Source organism: Lissotriton helveticus, chromosome 2_1, assembly GCF_964261635.1.
Source record: "Lissotriton helveticus chromosome 2_1, aLisHel1.1, whole genome shotgun sequence".
NCBI lineage: Eukaryota > Metazoa > Chordata > Amphibia > Caudata > Salamandridae > Lissotriton > Lissotriton helveticus.
In genome coordinates, this window is record NC_136059.1 from 989,306,399 (window position 1) to 989,327,540 (window position 21,142).

Below are 21,142 nucleotides of genomic sequence, written 5' to 3' on the forward strand. Positions count from 1 at the left end.
TCATGTCCAGTGCTTAATTTGTAAAATATGAAGTGCAGGTGCTCTGCCCACTCCCTCTAGTGGCCCCACCCACTTCCCTTTATTGGCTCCATCCACAAGCCTCAACATATCGGAGTCACCTCCTTACTTCTTGAGTTCCGCAAGAAGATGAAGGCCTGGCTCTTCATAAAAGCACGTCAGGCACCTCACACCTACACACCTGCCCAAGTCCCCGGATAGCCCCCTGGGTGATTAGTCCACTATACAAATCAATATAACATAACATAATATAACATATAGGAAGTATATTACAACAGCTTAAAAGTGAACTCAAATTAGAGAATGTGTGTAAATCTCAAAATGCAGCTTTAGAAAAGGTAATTTGAGGACTTGAGGCAGCTTTTGCAAATGAAAGAAAACGTGCTTGCACTGCACTGTTTAAAAGAAAGGAAAGGATGAAAGAAGGAATGCATTAAAGAAGGCAGTAACAAATCCAGGCAGAAAGGGGAGCACTAGAGTGAGGAAATACATAAGTAATGGATGAAAGAAGAAGGAAATAAAAAAAGAATGTGAAAGGAAGAAAAGAAGGGATAGAGGGAGAAACACACCATGTATATTTGTAAAGCACATATTCACTAGAGGGGGCCTTGACACCAAATTAAAAATGTTATTATCCAGCTCAATTGCACTAATTTTATCTAAAGATGAAAGACTGAGTGGTCACACCAAGATTTCAAATTATGACCCTAAAATAGAACACAGATTCATAGAGAGGAAACATATGTGCAAAAAGGAAAAAATTAAAAGGGAGAGTGAGGGAGGAGGAGAAGTCCGAAGGCAAAGAGATCCAGAGACAAAGAATGTGAAGAGAAATGTGGAAAGCAGATATTGAGATTGCAAGATTGGAGCAGAACGTGATGAGAAGGAAAAGTGAAAAGAGGAGAAAGGCAAAGGAAGAAGAGCAGACAGTGGGGTGCATGTGAAAGTAGAGTGGAAGGGATAGATAGAAAGGTGAACAATGAAAAGCATTTAATGAGGGGAAGTAGCGATTAAGAGAAAACGCAGATGCAAGGCAGAAAGTGAAGGAATATTGGAGAGAAGTGAATGAGTGAGGTGTGAAGGGGAGGAAGAAAAGCAGATACTGAGGGTGAGCAAGCAAAGAGTACACCCCTGCTTTATTAAATATATAGTCATTAATTATGTAAAGTTGAGGGGTGACAGGAGTGTATCATTCTTGGCCTGTCTCATCAATCCACAGCGGTGTTGTCCAAGACACATAATAGCGATTCTTTAACTGTGTTAAGTTTTATGCCATCAAAAGATGTTTTGTGCCATCACAATAGGTAATCCTGATAAAACATAATAAAGTGTCAGTTATACCATTGGGATTAAATTAAGCCTTGATGGAGAAACACACTCTCATGGTTCAAACAAATAGTTCTAATACATGATCAGGCTAAAAGTCGCGAAATCCCACTGCCACCTATTTTCAAATGAAGTCAGACATTCAACTGCATTCAGAGAAACTTCCACACACACTTTTTAACTAATAGAGCACTAAATTCAACTGAGTCTACCGTCTATGCCATATTCGGACTGTAATTTCTGATCAGCGAGTAACAAAAGTATGTCTGTGACAAAACAGAAACCCACTGAGCTATCCACATAAATATAGTTCTGTCATCTGCATGGTACATGTTCTACATTATCCCTCTGTGCTACAGTCAAAACTACAACTAGACAAAACCTCATCTCTCTCCAACAGGGACATAAGGCTGTATGTATGCAGCAAGGGTTTACAGGGCATGAGTCTTTGGAGGTGAAGAGACGGAGTGGGGTGATCGATCTTAGCAGGCTTGTGGGGGTGGGGGAGGTACAGAGCACCCAACAGAGCCTAGCCTACCTGATAGCACGTTTTGAATCAATGCTATTTTTCTCCTGGTCGAAGCTGAGGAATTCCCTATGTATCCTCTCTCTGGTTGGGGGGTATTGGGCAATCCTCATGGTTTGAGTGGCCAAAACTGAAGGGCTTCACGGTCTCACATGCAAACTGTTAAAGTATGGATACTCAGGGCCCAGTGCATGCTTTAATACAAAGCGAGGGTGGGGAGGGGTGCTGTGAGTGTGAGGGAATGAATGAATGAATGAATGAATGAATAGCGATTTGTAATGCGCAAACTTAGCCCAGGGGCATCAAGGTGCTTGAAAAGATGGTATAGCTGTTTATGATGTGAAATTGTGCCAAACTACGCATAGGCTTCTACAAAGAGCCAGGTTTTTAGTGCCTTACGAAAAAGCACAATCGAAGTTTGCCCTTTTAGCTCGGCAGGAAGTGCGTTCCACAGTCTTGGAGCGAGGGAAAAGAAAGCCCTCCCTCCCCATCTGGCTTTACAAACTCGGGGAACAGACAGGAGGTTTTTATTCGAGGAGCGTAGGGCTCTGCCTGGTAGCGTAGAAGGAAAGAAGGGACCTGATATCTTCTGCACCAGATCCATGAAAGGCACCGTTGGTGAGACATAGAATCTTAAAATTGATCCTAGCCTGAATGGGAAGCCAGTGCAGGTTTTTTCTAATTGAGGAGGCTGAAGAGAGTCTAGGGGTGCCAACAACAAACCTGTCCGCTGCGCTTTGCACTATCTGCAGGCGTTGAACCAGCTTTTTATTAATGCCTGAGTATAGTGCATTGCAGTATTCCAGTCTTGAGGAGACGAGGGCCACCTTTACCTGTTTCCGGGCTTCGGGGGAGAGATAGTGTGAGATCTTTCTCAAAATTCTAATAGCACCACAGCAAGTTAATACCGTCCTGCTGACTTGCCTGTCAAAGGAGAGCGTGGTGTCTAACAGCACACCCAGGTTATGGGCGGATTGAGAAGGAGTCAAGGGGTACTGTAACAGGAGTGAGCAAGTGTTGTGGCAGGGAGGGGCATTGTGATACAGAGGGGAAGGGGACTGTAAGCAGAGGGGCACTGAAATACAAGTGAGAAGGCCACTGCAGAGAGAGGGGCACTGTTAGAGGTAGCGGTGGGGCAAAGACACAGTGGCAAGGATGGGAGGTGTTCTTCAAAGCACGTGTGGAATGGAATGGAATGGAAATATGATTTGTAGAGCGCGATAGCTACCCTGAGGCGTCCTAGTGCTACAGAATTGTGAGAGCAGGGTGTAGGGGAGAAGGCTAATCAGGGTGTGAAAAGAGCAGAGTCTTTAAATGCTTACGGAAAGATAGTAAGTTGGGTTGTGCACGCAGGTGAAGGGGAAGGGAGTTCCAGAGCCTTGATGCGTTGTATGAAAAGGCTCGGCCTCCGCATCTGACTTTCTTGATCCTGGGGACTGTGACCAGGAAAGATGTTGATGATCTGAGATGTCTTGCGGGGATGTATTCAGTGATCAGGGAATGATTAATGGGTGGTCCCGTTTTCCAGTAAGCTCGATTGGTGATACAGAGAGTCTTAAACTCAATTCTTCGTCTCACTGGCAGCCAATGGAGGCTCCTCAGTCCGTTCTTAACCAAGGTACGATAGGGGATTTGAAGTAATGTGCGGGCTGCACAATTCTGTGCGATCTGGAGCGTGTTCAGGGTGGACTGGGGGGGCTCCCAAGTAAAGGGCATTTCCAAAATCCAGTCTGGTGAGAACAAGTCCCTGGATCATTATTTTCCTGGCTTGGAAGGGCAGTATAAGAAGAATCTTCCGTATTAGCCTAAGTAGGCCGAAACAGGTCGCCGATAGTTTGGTGGCTTGGGCGTTGAGATTGAGAGATTTATCAAGCCACATGCCTAGGCTCTTGATTTTTCCCTCAGGAGTGGGGAGTAAACCAAGTGAGGGGGGCCAGAGTGATTTAAGAGCTAGTGGGGAGGGGCTGCCTAGGAGCATTAGCTCTGTTTTTTCACCATTCAGTTTAAGGAATGACAGGGTCATCCATTTGGAAACCTCTTCCAGGCAGGATTTGAGGTTGTTGGGGTTTGAGTCTAGTTGGTTAAGGGACACCACTAGCTGGGTGTCGTCCGCGTAGGTGATTATTTTTATTCCAAAGGACGGACTACCTCAGCTAGTAGCCCTATATAGACATTAAACAATGTCGGGCTCAAAGACAAGCCCTGGGGAGCACCGCAAACTAGGGGCTTACTTGGGGAAGTGATGTTACCTTCAAACACTTGGAAAGAACGATCGGTGAGGAAGGATTCGAGCCAAGACAAGGCCTTGCCAGATATCCCGATGTTCGCAAGCCGAAAGAGTAGTGTGCTATGGTTGACAGTGTCGAAAGCGGCACTTAGGTCCAGGAGTATTATGGCGGCTGATCCTCCCTGGTCCAAGATCTTCCTTGCCTCCTCCGTCACTGCCAATAGCGCGGTTTCAGTCCCATGCTTGGGGCGAAAACCAGTTTGTGAATCATCGAGCAGGTGGTTAGACTCGATGGAGTCTACTAGCACGGTGTTGGTATGTTTTTCAAGTATTTTACTCATCCAGGGAAGTAAGGAGATTTGCCTATAGTTTTTTGGGTCTGTCCTATCCAGGTTTTTTTTTTTAGAAGGGCCTTAACCATGGCGCACTTCCAGGGGGGTGGGACTAAGCCAGTACCTAGGGAGGAATTATGTAGATTAAGTACAGTTGGGAGAATGTTATCAGTTACCATATTCAGAGTGCGTGGAGGAGCCGGGTCATTGGGGGAGCCTGATTTTACCTGTGATAGAATGGCATTTAGAATAGTGGGAGTAAGAGGAGGGAAGGTTTGCAGGGAAGTGGTGGGATGGGTATCAGTGGTGGAGATATCTGCTATTTGGATCACTGACATAATATCGAGAGACATAATATCGACTATGAAAAATATCGTTGACAAAATATCGACAGACAGAATATCGACTTTGTATCTACAAACAGGTAAGTACAAAAATATCGACTAAAAAATATCGTTTACAAAAATATAGTTTATAAAAATATCGACTTTATTAAAAACAATATTAAATTAAATTAATATTAAAAATTAATTACTAAAAAATACTTAAAAATACTTAAATTACCTTATAATAATTAAATATTTAATGAAAGTTATAAAAAAAAATTTTTACAATCATATTTATTAAAACATATATATATATAGTAACATGATATAATTAAATAATATAATACCCAATATTATTACCGTAGGATAGTGGAAGTGTAAAAATTACTATTCCCACTCCAGAGAGTGCAACAGTAGGGAAAGCGTTGGATAGCGTAGGGGTAAAAATTACTATTCCCACTCCAGAGAGTGCTACAGGAGGGAAAGCGTTGGATAGCGTAAGGGTACAAATTACTATTCCCACTCCAGAGCGTGCAACAGTAAGGAAAGCGTTGGATAGCGTAGAGGTAAAAATTACTATTCCCACTCCAAAGAGTGCAACAGTAGGGAAAGCGTTAGATAGCGTAGGGGTAAAAATTACTATTCCCACTCCAGTGAGTGCAACAGTAGGGAAAGCGTTGGATAGCGTAGGGGTAAAAATTACTATTCCCACTCCAGTGTGTGCAACAGTAGGGAAAGCGTTGGATAGCGTAGGGGTAAACATTACTATTCCCACTCCAAAGAGTGCAACAGTAGGGAAAGCATTGGATAGCGTAGGGGTTAAAATTACTATTCCCACTCCAAAGAGTGCAACAGTAGGGAAAGCGTTGGATAGCGTAGGGGTAAAAATTACTATTCCCACTCCAGAGAGTGCAACAGAAGGGAACGTAAATACTTCTTATATTATTTAAAAACTGTATAAATTAATATCCATGAAAAATGTATTAAATGTAATTACAAAGTTAATATAATATAATAATTAATCAATTAAAATTACAAATTACAATTAATTTTTACTATTAGTTACCTATTCAAATTAATTACAAATTAACAATTAATTAATTAACAATAAAAAATTAATTGACAATTAATTAAAATTAAAAACAATTAAATAAATTGAATTATTTAATTAATTATGAATAAATTACTTCCCACCCTATTACCCTATAAACTCACAACCCGCTACAGAAAATAAATTAGTACAATTAACATAATTAGCAATTAATCAATTAAATAAAATTAATTGGCAATTAAAATTTAATTAATTACCCATAAAAATTAATTAACAATTAATTCTAAAAAAATACCAATAAATATTTTTACATATTTAATTAATTATAAATAAATTACTTCCCACCCAATTCCCCTATAAACCCACAACCCGCTAAAGAAAACAAATTAGTAAAATTAACATAATTAGCAAATAATCAGTTCATTAAAATTAATTGCCAATTAAATTATAATTAATTACCAAATATAAATTAATTAAAAATTAATTAAAAATGAATATAATATATAAATTTACATATTTAATTCATTATAATTAAATTACTTCCGACCCTATTCCCCTATAAACCCACAACCCGCTACAGAATTAAATTACGCAAAAATTAAAAAAACAAAATTAATTATTTAAAATTAATTATAACATAAATACACAGTTTTCACACATATAATAACATAACAAACACTATAAAAAAATGCGATATTATTACAAATTAGATAATTTTAATAACCTATATTATATACTTCGATATTTTAACTTTCTATATTTTTAACATTCGATATTACATTACTTACCTTCAAAACGATATTTTTGATGTCTATATTCTGTCCATTCGATATTTTGTCCAGCCTATATTTTGTACTCGATATTATGTCCATTCGATATTTTGTAGTCGATATTATGTCTGTTTACCCTGCTATTTGAGCAGAGGTAGGGATCAACGGGAAGGAAGAGTAGATGATTTGGATTTTTTCAGAAAAGAAATCAGCTAAATTATTGCAACGAGCTTGTGCATTGGAGGGATCAGGGGGCTGTTCTCGACGTTTTAAGAGGGTGCCTGCGACAGTGCCCATTGCAGAAGGGAGATGACGGCTGTGATAGAGACAGTACGGTACTGGGACAGGTAGGAGAATGGTATTATTACACTTACTGGCAGGAAGACATGTTTTCACTTTTGGGCCACCCTCAGCTGCTTCCCGTATTTTGTCATTATGCTGCAAGGCCTTGTCTGGGCTCCTGAGGCAGGCAGTTATTGGGCAGTTTCCTGTGGTTGCCACTGCTCAGGAATTTATTGATGGTGTCCCACGGCCATGCACTATTCTGTTACCTGTAGAATAACAGTTGTGTGTAAAATTACACACACACAACTCACCTAACCTTGCAGCTTTGGCTACACTGGAAAGTGCAGGCCGCTGGCTGGCACAGCTGAAATTATGCTCCCAGTTCATCGTGTGTGCAGTTTATTCTGAGCATGACACAATACACCCGCCCTTTCCCCACCCTGAAGACCAGGCACTGTTGCGAGCCAAAGCAAGCACACTAGCAGCATGCACCAAATCTGAACATACAGCTGCACAATCCTCGCTCCAAGGCTGGACATTTTAATGGCCTGTGCACAGTGCTAGCTGTGCATGGGAAAAAATTCAATAGACGCTGCCCTAAGAAATAGGTGCCGGTGCTCACCACCGGAAAGCACCTGCACAGATTCAGCACTGCTGATGTCCCTGTAAAAAGAGCATCAAGTAAGTCTGCGTACCATGGTACATAATGCAACAGCTTAATGAAAACATGCGTATCCGGATATAGTCCATGTAAAATGTAACCAGGCCCTACATAACAAACTGTAGCTCAATAAAGGGGAACAACACTCATCCCAGCCCCGTCTCCATTTATCTTAATAAGAAACCGATTGTAGGGAGAGCGAAGAAAAACAAACTCAGAGGCGGGAGGAAAAGAATTTAAAACAAGGTTCCCAATTGCCCAAGTATTGAACATGAGCCTATCATTGGCGATGCAATGAAGCATTGGGGACACTCTGTAGATGCCGTCATCAAATATAAATTCTTCCCCTACTCTATGGAGGGCCTTCTAATCAGGAAAGCAACAGGGAGCTGTTATCAGTTACATATAAAGGGTAAAATAAGAGAAGGGCCAAATATGAAAATCTCACAAAGACAAAAACTAAAACAAATGGATGCGCTGAGAGGAAACTGCTGCTCGGGCGGAAGCTGGGGTGTCATCTGTATGAAAAAGGCCAGTTTATTGGGCCTAGGTGGGTCACTTGGGAGAGTCCAGCGTCTGGCCTCTGGTGTATGATTCAAGGGAGTCCTCAAAAAACTGCAAGGCCCAAAGTCTGGGGGGAAACAAACAGGAATGCCTGATTGTGGTAAGATAGTGTATAAGTAGCTGCCAAATGCGGGTGAAACGTGTGTCTGTATGGTTAATGTGGGTGGTCAGCAATTCAAGAGCTAAAACATTCCACAGGCAAAGAAACCAGGTGGCAATAGGGGGAGGACGCAGTTTCTTCCAAAATAAGGGTACTGACTGTCTAGCCGCTCCCTACAGATGGAGAATCAAGCGACATTCCATGTATGACACAGCAGTTAGTGTTGAGGGTTTATTGCCTAAGAGCATAACTATCGTGGAAGAAGGAATAGGAATCCCACTACCTCTTTAATGTGGCTGTGGACCTCCATCCAAAAGATTGTGAGATTCGGGCATGACCACCATATGTGAATGAAGTCACCTCTATCCCTCTGGCACCTCCAGCAGATCGGGGGGAGTTTGGGAAGATTTGGTGTCAGCGGGTTGGGGTGTAATACCACCGTGTCATTAACTTGGTCGATTCGCGTTGTGGCGTGCTCTGGAATGTCTTTGGGATATCCCGCCATAGTCGGGCCCACCCTTCAGGAGGTATGTCATCTTCTAGGTCTGAAGCCCACTGCGTCTGATATCCGTGGGGCACTGAGAGTGCTGTAAACCAGGGACTCAAAGCCAGTAAATTGTCTAGTGGCTCCCTGGACATAGGTCTGGGAGTTAAGCCAATGGCCTATCTGGTAATATTGCTTATGTGTCCCCCCTTTGAGATGAAACTTTTGCCTACATTGATTAAACATAAGGAAGTCCTCGCCCTCAAAATGGTCCTGAATGACCCGACATTCTCCCTCTGTCCATGCAGCAAATACCAGGTTCAAGGCCGGCCTAAGGCATGTGCAAGCTGTGCACCTGCACAGGGCCGCCAAACCCCAGGGGCCGCCACGCCAATATATATCCTTAGATACATATTTGCGTGGCGGCCCCTGGCAGGGATTTGGCGGCCTCGGGCCCCCTACCTACACTCCCTGCTCAGGGCCTCCGTGAGCCTAGATTCGGCCCTGCCAGGTTTGCATTGTCGGGGGAATCATCGGATTACGAACTATCGGCGCGTTAGGGGATGGGAATGATGTCACGCCTCAAGGGATTGTCAACCTGTCCCAAATCTCCAATACTGTCTTCGTAGGGGTGGCTATATAGGCACAGCGGGGAGCGCTCTGCCTGATAGCCAAGACAGATCCCACAAAGGCCTACAAGCCATCGCCCGGTCCAGGTGAAATCAAGTTTTTCGCTTTCGTGAACCACCCACTCCGAGAGATACTGAAGGTGACAAGCCCAATAGTATTCCAAGAGATTGTGGCATGTTAGACCACCCCGGTCACGAGACAACATTAGAATCCTGTTGAAAAGCATGGGCGGGATTTCCCCCATGTACATTTAGTAAAGTCATGTTGTAGGGCAATGTCAGCCTGAGGTATTGGGTTGGGTAGGGTTTGAAAGAGGTATAGAACTTTAGGGAGGAGGGAAATTTTAATAGTGTTGATACGTCCTAACCAGGCAAGAGGAAGGCCCTTCCATCTCTGCAGTTCCTCCCTGATAGCCTTCCTATATATATAGGCCAATTGAATTGAATTAAGTCCAAGTCGAGAGTGTATGGGTCAAGTCTAGGCCCAGATACCGAATCAATACGTCTGTACACTGCACCAGAATCAGGTCTCGAAATTCCTGGAACACCAAAGCAGAGAGAGTAAGATTAAGAGCATGAGATTTTCCAAGAGTGATCCTATATCCCGACACATCTTCAAAAGTCCTCAGGAGAGAAGCCACCGCTGGGAGGGACGTAGAGGGGGAGGATAATGAATGAAGGAGGTCATCCACAAAGAGGGAGGCCTTAAGGTCATACCCACCCATGGGAATGCCTTGTATATTCAGATTTTGACGAATGGCAATAGCCAGGGGCTCCACAACAAGGGCGAACAACAGCGGGGATAGCGGACACCCCTGTCTGGTGCCCCGATAGATGGGGATAGGGGCGTTGAGAGGACCATTGAAACTTATGCGGGTAGAGGGTTTCGCCTAATGCGCCATCAATATGGAGATCATCTCCGGTCCCAGTCCCACTCTCCACAATGCTGCTCTTAGGAATCCCCAGTCCACTCGATCAAAGGCTTTCTCTGCGTCAAGGGATACCAGACAGGCAGGGATATTTCTATAGGGTACTTCTTCCACAAGGTAGGCTACCCAATGGATAATATCCGCCCCCTGGTGATTTCGAATCAAACCCACTTGGTTGGGGTCAATTAGCCCGGAAAGATGGGGCTCCAGGTGATTGGCTTAAATTTTTGTATAAATCTTTGCGTCAGTGTTTAAAAGAGCAATGGAGCGGTATGACATGGGAAGGGAATGGTCTTTACCTGATTTAGGGATAAGTACCACCTCCGCTTTGTTCATGGAGGGGGTGAGACCTGTGAAGCTATTAAAAAGACAAAGCACATGGTCTCGGAGCTGCGGGTAGAAGACCCGATAAAAAGTGACAAGTAGTCCATACGGCCCGGGGTCTTATCGAGTGGGAGTTGCTTCAAAGGCTTAGCAATCTCATCATGAGTAATGGGACTTTCCAGCAGTTTAGTAAATTGAGGATCAATAGGATCCCAAGGGCAAAAGTTAGGAAAGGCAGTAACAGCATCAGGAGGACAAGGAGAATTCACATAGAGGTCCCCATAAAACTTCTCCAGTTCCAGACCTTTATCCGCCTCCGAAATGGCCCATGAGTCATGTTTTTTATTTATTTTTATTTTTTATTTAAGAGGTTTTATATAGCGCTATGTGGGTGCTTAAGTTTGGGGATGTGATCTCTTGTGGTCTGCGCTCGAAGGCGCCGTGCCAGGCACACCCCAACCTTCTCTCCCCCATGTAGAAATTCAGCTTGAGATTGAGTAGAAGTCTCTCCGCCTTATTGGTGCGATGCAGGCGCAACTGGCCTCGCAATTCAGCCAGGCGCCGCTCATTGCGGAGGGACGGATGAAGATGGTCCCTCTGTTCCAGTATTTTGATGTCTCTAGAGAGAGTGGTCTCAATCAATCTAGCCTCTCTCTAGTCCTGGCGATAGATATGACTCCCTGTATAGAAGCTTTAAAAGCATCCCATCAAGTGTCCTCAGAGGTGTTGGTAAGGGAGTTAGCAAGAAAGAAGGCCCCAATCTCTTTCTGGATATCCGCCACAAAGGACTTGAAGGGGAGCCTCCAGCGAGGTACGGACTCCTTACCGCGATTAGGGGGTTGAAAAGAAACCAAGACATGAGCATGATTTGATAAAAATATATCAGATAACTCTGCATCGCTCAGAGCATGGATCAATGGTAGGGAGAGAAAAAAATAGTTTATACGAGAATTTGACTGGTGCAAATGGGAGAAAAAGGAATAGTCCTTAGAGTCTGGGTGTAGATGTCGCCAAGCATCAACCAAACCTAAGAGTGTGATGACATTCCTCAGTGCCGCTCACATCGCCCCAGAACTTTGATGTGTCTGCACCGTACGATCCCACTCTGGGTCCCAGACCAAATTAAAATCGCCCCCCCTAGTGCAATTGGAGTTGTGACTGACTGTAGGAGCTCCCTGAGGTGTAGGTGTAGGTAAGCATCCTGGTGCGGATTAGGGGCATATATGTTAACAAAGGTTAGGTACCACCCATCTCGAGCCATATGTGCCTTGATAAACCTCCAGCCCTCATCTATCGCAACTTTGATTTAAAAAAATTGCAACCCCCCCAGTTTTAGAAGATAAACAGGCCCAATATTGAGTGGGATATTTGGGATGGGACATAAGGCGAATATCGTTAGGGAGCAGGAGAGTCCTGAATGAAAATGACATCAGGATCCAGATGTAGGTGATAACGTCAAACCTGACGACTCTTATTAGGCGAGTTCAGACCCTTCACATTGAGAGAAAGAAATTTAATGGAGCCCATCATAACAGTTGTGAAAGAGAAGTATGACCCTTGCAACCCTCACAGCGACCTCATAAGCCTGCGTCCCCTCCCCCAAAACCTCATGACCACCTAGTGGAACGAAAGGACCATTGCAAGGCATCAACACAGCAGTACAAGCCCAAGTATCACCCAGCAAAGCACTCGTGTGTATTCTCATCACCCCAACCCCTAAAATCAGCCCATCCAAAAGAAAAGAATAAACTGTGAAGAAAAAGGAAGGAAAAATGAAGGATACAAGAACTGATGGCCAACTGGGCCAATCACAGCCAGAGTCTATCAAAAACAGCCCAGTGTCACACAGACGGGCCATTCTGAAAAAGTCACTCTCCTACGGGACTCTTTAGGGGGGTTGCAGTCATACAGAAGTTCTTGGGTCTCCGCCACCACAGTCCAGTGACAATGTTTAGAAAAAGCAATATTTGCTCCAGCCATCGGACCAATCCCGAGAGGGTCAGCCGCAGCCGCGATTCTGGCACCTTCCGAAGGCATAGTCTCTTTATGCAGGGGGGTCAAATGTCACTTTCTGTTATATGCACTATCTCAGTTTACAATCATCCTCTAGCAGTAGCTAGTATTTCCTTCCCAGAACCGGAATCACCTCAAGTCTAAGTCAAGGCACATGTGCCCTCATCACATGGCCAGGAGACAGCAGGGCCAGGAATGGTTTACTCTGTATGATCTCATGATCGAGCTGGTGGAGGAAGAGCCACTCAGGTAGCGAATATGACTGATGATCTCTTGTTTAGCTTGGGAAGACTCAAGTTCCTGTATGCGGCGTCTGGATTTAAGAGGCATGACTGTGGACCATATCAGGCGAAGAGGCCCCTCTCGCAGTAAAGACATGTTCCCACCATCAGTCTCCGATGGGAGCAGCAGAAGCTGTTTTGCATCATGTAGTGAGCGGAGAACTCGCCTTTTGCCCTCCCATGTAAACATTAAGGTGAATGGATGACCCCATTGGTATTTGATGTTGAGATCCCTCAGCTTATCTGTGACAGGCTTGAAATCTTTTTGTTGTCGAAGTGTGGCTGGCACCAGATTTGGATTCAGAGGCCATTGTAGGAAACCGTTTTAATCACTTGAACCTTTTTCAGAATAGCTTCTTTATCTGCATAGTAGTGGACTCTAGTAAGAATGACCGGAATGAAGTCAGGCCGATTGCGTGGGCCAAAGACCCGATGAGTCCTGTCAAGCATAGGCAGTGAGGCCTCCTTGTTCTCTCGATGGCTTGTAAAAGTTCTGCCATATACATTAGGGTGTCTTTGCCCTCCACCCCCAATGGAACCCCCTGACGTGCAGGTTGTTCCACCGACTGCGATTTTCCAGGTCCTCTTGTTTCAGCTGCAAGGTAATATTCTGCTCCTCGATGTCCTTCATTCTCTTCCAAAGATTTTCATGATCCTCAGCTTTGGTGTCCATGGTGCGTTCAAGGTCATCAACTCTTCCTCCAATCTCTGTGACCTCTCGACGGATATCCTGCAGGCCTGCCTTCAAGTCATGTCTGAGAGAGTTAATCTCATCTTTGATTTCCTGCAGGAAGGACACCATAAATGCCTGGGTTACCGGCACCTCCCATGCCAGAGTTGAAGAGTTGGAGTCTCCCTGTGACTGAGGAGTCGTTTTAGACCAGAGGGAGGTGACTGGATTGTCACGAGTTGCAGTAGACTCCGCGTCTTTATGTGCTTTATTTTTAGGAGGCATGACAGGGCGCTCCAGGGGGTCCACACGACCAGCGATAGAGGAAGCCCAGACCATGAGGACGAAGCCGAAAGGCGAAGCCGCTGCAACTTTTATTGCGTTTGTCTAGAGCTGTCTGTGAGCCGGACCAAAGGAGCCCCAGATATCCCACACAGGCATCACAGTGTTGCCCCTATTTGGCCGAGCTGAGTCCAAGATGCATAGGATGATGCCTCAGCACCCTGCTACCTTGGCATCCAACGACGCGTAGCACGGGTTCTCTCTCTCACAACAGCCCACAGCACGGGACCAGAGTTCTCAAAATAGGCACTCACCTAGCAGAAATGACCCCACAGAGACGTCATCAGTCCAACAGAGACCACGGTCCACCCCAGAGCACATCCAGTCTCTCCCTGCCCAACATGGACAAATGCTGATGCAAGCGTCCCGAGATCTTCCGCTGCTACACTCTTCAACTGCAGGGCTGTGGTCCCCGCTGATAGGGACCAGCAAGAGTAGCAGTGAGCAGGTCTGCCCCTCAGGACCTCCCCAGAGTTCACAGGGCCCAGATTTCTTCCACCGCAGCAGGGATCCCAAGCGCATCTCACAGCAGGCCTTACTTAAATCGGCAGACCCACCATCGTAGCCTCACACTCCGGGGCGCAGCAGCCAGGTGACAAAGGGAGCTCCCACAGAACCCGCTGGGATTGGGGCCCTCCCCCAGCGCTTCGTGAGAGCTGACTAGCCTAAGCGGGGATACCTCCAGCCTGAGCATTCCTCCGGCGGTTCTGCTTCACTTCCGCGGCACTCTGGACAGGGGCAGTGGTCTCCTGAGCCAGGAAGGCCTGGTCCGCCCTCAAAATGGTAGCCAAGGGGATCGGCAGGGGGTCCGTCTGACCCCGCAAGTCACAAGTCACTGCGGCTCACCATTTACTACTTGGGGGCTCCCCATCTCTTCAGAGTTTCCAGGGCAGGCTCCTCATCCCCGGGAGCCCCACTCCAGCCCTGCCACTGCCGATCAACTATCCAGGGCCGTGCTGTCAGGCTGAGGCGAGTGTGTCCGAGGCTCAGGTGAAGGGGCAAGGCGGCTTTTGCATTCCCCACTAGCCAGTATGCTCCCAGCACCAGGTACTGTCTCAGGGCCCGCTGTAAGCTCTTGTGTTCCCAGCACAAGGTCCAGAGGCCACGCCCGGCAGCTGCTCCAAAGCGAAGTCCGCCACCACAAGATGCCAGCCGTAGATGGGGCTGCCTAGGCTACTCGGCGATGCACGCCATTAGGTGCCACAGAGCCCCCCTCTGTAGTTCAGGGGTCTCCACCGCCACTGAGCTTCAGGGCAGGCTCCCCTGCTCCGGTCTACAGACCCGATGTAAAGGAGCAACGGCATTAGCAGGACAAGGTGGAGCGGAGACCTAGGTTCGCACGTCTTACTCCATGTGTGTCCTGGCCACCCTTCTTTTACATCTTAAGCACATTTTAAAAGGCTTTCCTAAATCCAACAATATCAATTGCAAATGAAATGAAAGTTGAAGGTCGGAAGCAATTGAAAATTTAAAGCGGTGACCAAGATGGCGGCAGAGTAAGTGAGCTCCCGGCCCAGACCTCGAAATCCAGCATGATCCAAAGGACTGCACAAGAATAACTGGGTCCAAGAAGGAGCATTCCTAGAAGTGCATTGTCTGGCAATGAAGACAGTCCAAGATCCTGGCGTAAGACTCCGAAACAGTTGTAGGCAAGCAAGGCACCGGGACAAAGGGGTCTGGTAAGGACCAGTTGAAGTTTGGCTCCTGGACACTCTTGGAAGGTGGATGAAAGAGTGGGCTAAAAGAGTGGGCACTCCCGAGACTGGTGACAGGCCAGTGGCCAGGAACACTTGGTTGCGGGTATGGCCCCAGTAATGACAGCGTCAAGAAAACATTTCGACCAGGTTCTTGAAAAGTTTTGAAAAAAATGCTGCTTTACTGCTATTCCACTTTGGTACAAAAGGGGGTGGTGATGGACGGAGCATCTGAACCACCCAAACACTCACACCCAGTCAACAGATCTGGGTTTAATCCATCACCGTTCTTTAGCCCACTCTGCCAACCCAGTTCAGTCATGGCCATATGCAAATCAGTCTGACCCTGTGCCTCATGGGAACAGTCCAGCCCGAACTGCCAAGCCATGCCTTCCCTGGACCGTAAACAAGCTTCTGAGGACCGGTTTCTGGCATTTCAGCCGTCTTCAGCCCGGCTTGCTTGAATCCAGTGGCAAAGTGAGCAAGGGACTCACGTCTGAGCATACCCTGCCAACTTATGGCAAACAAAGTGGTACAAAAGGGGGTGGTGATGAACGGAGCATCTGAACCAATCAAACACTCACACCCAGTCAACAGATCTGGGTTTACTCCATCACCGTTCTTTAGCCCACTCTGCCACCCCAGTTCAGACATGGCCATATGCAAATCAGTCTGACCCTGTGCCTCATGGGAACAGTCCAGCCCGAACTGCCAAGCCATGCCTTCCCTGGACCGGAAACAAGCTTCCGAGAACCGGTTTCTGACATTTCAGCCGTCTTCAGCCCGGCTTGCTTGAATCCAGTGGCAAATTGAGCAAGGGACTCACGTCTGAGCATACCCTGCCAACTTATGGCAAACAATGTGGTACAAAAGGGGGTGGTGATGGATGGAGCATCTGAACCAATCAAACATTCACACCCAGTCGACAGATCTGGGTTTAATCCATCACCGTTCTTTAGCCCACTCTGCCACCCAAGTTCAGACATGGCCATATGAAAATCAGTCTGACCCTGTGCCTCATGGGAACAGTCCAGCCCGAACTGCCAAGCCATGTTTTCCCTGGACCGGAAACAAGCTTCCGAGGACCGGTTTCTGGCATTTCTGTCTGAACTGGGGTGGCAGAGTGGGCTAAAGAATGGTGATGAATTAAACCCAGATCTGTTGACTGGGTGTGAGTGTTTGATTGGTTCAGATGCTCCGTTCATCACCACCCCCTTTTGTACCGTTACTGCTATTCCACTGCAGACTATGTATTCTCACTTACATTATTCAATCAATCTATCAATCAATCAGGGAATTGTAGGCGCACTATTCACCCGTGAGGGTCTCAAGGCGCTGGGGGGGGGTAGCAACTCCGTTCAATAGGAAAGCTAGGTCTAGGTTGGCAGATCTGAGGTTTCTTTTGGGTAGGTGGAGAGAGAATCTTTTGTTGAGGTATTGGGGTCCAGTGTTGTGGAGGCATTTGTAGGCGTATGTGAGTATCTTGAAAGTGACTCTCTTCTCAACGGGGAGCCAGTGGAGGTTTTGCAGGTGTTTCATTTGATTATATATCAGAAAGCTTACTGGAGTATTTAGACTGTTTATAATTAAAATACAATTGTACAGGAGACTTTGGGATTCTCCTGAAAAGCAAAATAAACATTAATAACAAAATGTGACTGTTTTTGTCTATTTTTGTTTTATGGACTGTAGGTGAAAAATTTTCTGCTTATGTTTTAGTCTGTGTATGCTAGTTAGTGATCATCGTACAAATCTCTCTAACACTTTTCCATTTGTAAGCATCTGTTAGGGGCCTTGTCCCGCACACTTTTGGTTTCTTCTCCTTGATTTATACCTCCTGCCCTCTTTACTCTAGTTTTCATTATAATGCAGCCTATTCTACTCTTCTGCTTTTTCTGAGAAATGCCTACCAACTATTGCTCTCTTTTGAGTAAAATAATGCCATTTAAAAGGCGGACTCCTCACTCCCACTCTCTCGCTTATTCCCTTTCTACTCTCCAGTCAGGTCTACCACTTTTGTACAGCCTTCCCAAAGTACTATATAAGCAACCACTACATTGTGCCACGTCCCTTGCTCTGTGCAGCAGTGACTGAATGTTTGGTGGTCTGTCGACATGGGTGCATGTGTGTCTGGTCTTTGTGCATATGTATTAGTAGGCTTTTTGGCTTTTGTGTGTCTGGACATCTTTAGATGTTTTATGTTTCAATATTCGCAGGTATAAACCTATTTTGTAGTTTCAAATTCAAATGTTGTATATATCTGGTATTAATTATTATTACCCAGTTTAACCATTTTCAAGTTATCATCCTCAGAAGGATGAAACAATGAGTTGGCTGTGTCAGGGACTCAACTAATGACCTATATGATGCAGCATTCTCAATGGGTCTCCATAAATACTTGTTCACAGAAAGAATAAAGGCATGAGGCGGGCTGCAATATGGAAATGTTCTGCTACCATCTATTGTGAATGATTAAAATGTCCTGGTACAGACTGTCTACTATTACATATGTCCTCAGTGATGACTGCGATCATGTACAGTACAACAATGATGAATCCATAGATTGCACTCCTAGACTTGCATCAAGGAAATTAGGGGAACTGAGGCTCAATGCCTCCAGTCCTGGTACTCATTCATGTTCAAGCGTCAGTGCCGCACCCACAGACTGCCTCTCATATGGCTGAGGCCCTACATCCATGGCTCAACTTTCAAGATGAGCAATACTGAGTGGAGGCCTGAAGAATAATCTCGAGATTAAAGTCTAACTTAATTATTAGGAAGGACCGAAAAACGACCATGACTAAATACATTAACTGAATCGCAGCAGGTAAATGGTAATGACAGGCACACCAAATGTAGAGAATTCAGCTAAGTCCAAATGAAATATATGAAAAGCTGCTGAACACCAATGAGTGCCTAAAAATATAGAGCGACATATGCAAAAGAAACAATTGATGGACGAAATGCTGGACAATGCAAACATTCACCCCCAGTCACAAGGATCTGGGTTAAATCTATCATTCTTTTGCTCACCACTCCAGTTTGGACCCAGCCATATGCAAATCAGTCTTGACTCTCTTCCTTGTGGGAACAGTCCAGCCTGAACTGCCAAGCCAGGTCCTCCCAGGACCGCAAACAAGCATCCTGGGACCGATTTCTGGGCATTACCCTTCATCAGCCAGACTAGCTTGAGTCCAGTGGTGTAGTGAGCACGGACCCACGTCTGGGCATACCCTTCCCATTTAGGGCGACATATGCAAAAGAAACAATCGATGGACAGAATGCTGTACAACGCAAACATTCACCCTGAGCCACAAGGATCTGGGTTAAATCCATCAATCTTTTGCTCACCACACCACCCCAGTTTGGACCCAGCCATATGCAAATCAGTCTTGACCCTGTTCCTTGTGGAGTTTTATAGAACGCGAACCAGACCCGTGAGGGTATCAGAGCACTTTGCAAGATTGAGGGTGGTATACAAAGGAATTAGGAGGGGAGGGAAGCAATTGGGTAAAATAGGTAGATACATTATACAAGAAAAAGCAAGCAGTCTAAAGTCATGGATACAGTTGGGCTAAAAGAAAAACAGGTAGATACATTATAAAAAAAGGCACGCAGTCTCAACTCTTGGGTGGGATGCACAGGAGTACAGGGTAGGTATCATCTGTAAAAGCCATGGATAATGCCGAAGTGGTGGGTGGAACATGTCGCTGAGGTGATTGTAATGTGATCATTATGCGAGGAATTTGCCCATTAGGAAAGTTTTGGTCTCCTTTTTAAAGCGTGCCAAAGACGGAAGTCTTCTGATGGCGGGCGGGAGAGAGTTCCAGTTTCTTGAAGCGGCCCTAGAGAAGGCCCGATTGTAGGTTTTTTCTTTCGGAAGCATGCTGGTTGGAGCAAAAGGTCCCCGGCAGATCAGGAGTTTCTCGCTCCTCCGGATATCACGGGTTTCTGGGTGAGTAATGCAGGGGAATTGGAGTAAAGAGCTTTGTGAGTAATGCAGGCCAGTTGAAGTTGGATTCTGGCCTCAAGGGGAAGCCAGTTCAGAACTTTGAGGTGAGGAGAGATGTGGCAGAATTTCATTGAGCCTGTTAGGAGTCTGGAGGCGGCGTTGAGGCAGGCTTTCAATTGGGCCAGATAGTTCTTGGGTAGCCCGGTGAGAGTAGAGCATCCCTATACTAGTCTGGAAATGACTAGTGCCTGGATTGCTGTTTTTAGGTAAGAGGCGTCAATGAAGTGTTTCAGGTTTTTTAGGTAACTCGGGAAATCTGGCAGTTTTGGGCATCGAGTTGATATGGGTCCGCCTGTTCAAGCTGCCGTTAAGGGTTATTCCAAGTGATTTCGCAGAGTCAACAATGGTAGGAGGGCAGTTTAGCGCTGTGATATCCTTGATCTATTCCTGGATGTCCGAATTGGTTTTAAGTGGGGAGATTAGAAGAAATTAAATGTTATTTGTGTTAAGTTTAAGCTGGTTGGCGGTGAGCCAGTGGACAGGCCTCTTCAAGGACTCATTCAAGGAGAGAATGTCCTCAGGGGAAGAGATTTTGATGTAGATCTGTGTGTCGTCGGGATACATGAGGTAGGAGATATTGGCAGTGCGCAGCACCTCTGTGAGTGGTTCATGGTAAAGATTGAAGAGGGTAGGGGAAAGGGTTGATCCTTGCGGGACTTCAACCGTGATCGGAGAGGGAGCGGATAGATTACCGTTGATGAGGACTCTCTGTGACCAATTTTGGAGGAAGGACCTAAACCATTCAAGAACGGTGCCATCCAAACCCATCCTGAGTTTGAAGTACTTGGTTGAGTATTTCGTGGTTAACCGTATCGAATGCCAAAGATAGGTCTTGGAGGATTAGGAGACAGGTTTTGCCTTGGTCGAGGGCTTGGAGGGCGTTATCCATGATGTGGAGGAGGGTGGTTTCAGTGTTGTGTCCTGGTCTGAACCCGGATTGAAATTCTTCTAGAAGGTGGAAGTTGGTGATGTGTAGGCTCAGCTGCTTTTGAACACATTTCTCCAGAATTTTGGCTAGGAGTGGGATGTTTGATAAGGGTTTATAGTTGACGGTGGAAGCAGGGTCCAGCAAAGGTTTTTTTTAAGATGGGGACGACTTGGCCAGCCTTAAGAGAATCAAGTATAGAACCCTGTAGGAGGAAAGCATTGAGTATTGCAGTCCAGGAAGGAATGATAGCCTGAGAGGAGGCAGCTAGGCAGTTAGAGGGGAGAGGATCATTGAAGTGATTGTTCGGGTTTAAGGAAGCTAGGATTCTCGAGATAGAGTGTTCATCATAAACTTTAAAGTTGGACCAGTGCGCTTGGTTTTTGGGTGAGGTTTGGGAGGACAGGCCACGGAGAAGAGGTAGAGCCGACAGATTTTGGTGGTGAGTTGCGGACTTAAGTTTGTTTCTTAGGGCAAGATTTTGTCGCAGAAGAAGGATGAAAATTCATTGCATGATATTAAGGGTTTAGGCGTTTCTTTGGAGGTTTTTGCTAGTTTGTTGAATTGGTGTTTGACCAAATCAAATAGCTTGCAAGGTCTATTCATGGCGTTCTCAAGTTCTGTTCTGAAGAATTCTTTTTTAGAGTTGAGGA